Consider the following 1,253-nt stretch of genomic DNA (forward strand, 5'->3'; position numbering starts at 1 on the left):
TCAGTGGCTCAAATTGTGCTGTAGCGATTGAAGAACTTTTGTCGGAAGTTGGATTCGAACTTGGGATGCCTTACTTGGGAGAACAGAATACCAGAATAGAGTAGGTTAAGTCCAGCCTTGGCTTCCAAGCTGACGTTTTTCTACATATGTGCTTGTGTATCATGGACAGTAAGAGGGGGCAGGCAAGGAGAGAATTTCTCTCTTTGGGGATCAATAGAGTGTTGTTATTATAACGTCTAAAAAGTATGATGGTCTGTCGATAAATCAATAAGAAAATAAATGAAGTCGTTTTCGCGAACACGCCGAATTATAACTATAATTTCGTTCTCCATTTACATGCCCGTAGTGTCTTTAACCGGCTGCACAAACTGGATCCGCCTCCATTACGACACAACTTTGCCCTTATTGGCTTAAGAATTTAGTCACATACATGACGTATATCTGCTATTTCTCCCGAGAAGCAGGTAAAGCAGTGGTAACTGCTTTGTAGTTAATTTACCTGGTAAAATTAAGTTTAAATAAATGATATAAATACTGTAATAGTACTCGTGAGCTTTGTTTATTTGTTATTAGTTATTGTAATGTTGCGCTGCTTTATTTGTTTAATCGTCTAGTCTGTGGAGACATTCAAGTTAATCAAATAAGAATTGCACTGTACACTGTACATGACCATAAAAACTTTGTATCCTTGAAATAAATGTTTTTGATCTTTTCCTTGGCAGTTATCTTTTTACACAGGGCCTCTATGTACACGATAGTTTTTTTTTTCACGACTAACAGTATGGATCAGGAGTTGGTTATTGTAAAAGAAGTAATGTGCATGCAGGTGATATTTGTATAGATTTATCCACACCCTTGTAGCAGTGCTGCCATTGCAGTCAGATCTCGCAAACTAGGAGTATTAGTTGTCTTTATTTCTCTTTATTTCTTGACGCCAACCCTCTCCATTAATCCGGGCTTGGGACTGGCACCTACCTGAGCTGGCTTGCTCCCTTAAGTGGCTGGGTTAGGCTAAACTATATATATATATTTACCAAGACTACAATAAAACATCTCGAAATGTGTAGTCTAGCAAAACGCAGTTTAAAGAAGGTAGCCTACCTGGCGAAATTGCAAACAAATTAAGGGCGTTAGGCAGCCTTTAGATCCTACCCATCATGCACTGCAGTTTTTTGCTAATTCCTCAAATGGAAAACTGTCCATCCATCCATCCATTTTCCAAACCGCTTATCCTACTGGATCGCGGGGGGTCT

This window comes from Brienomyrus brachyistius, unplaced genomic scaffold (genome assembly GCF_023856365.1).
Source record: "Brienomyrus brachyistius isolate T26 unplaced genomic scaffold, BBRACH_0.4 scaffold513, whole genome shotgun sequence".
Classification (NCBI taxonomy): domain Eukaryota; kingdom Metazoa; phylum Chordata; class Actinopteri; order Osteoglossiformes; family Mormyridae; genus Brienomyrus; species Brienomyrus brachyistius.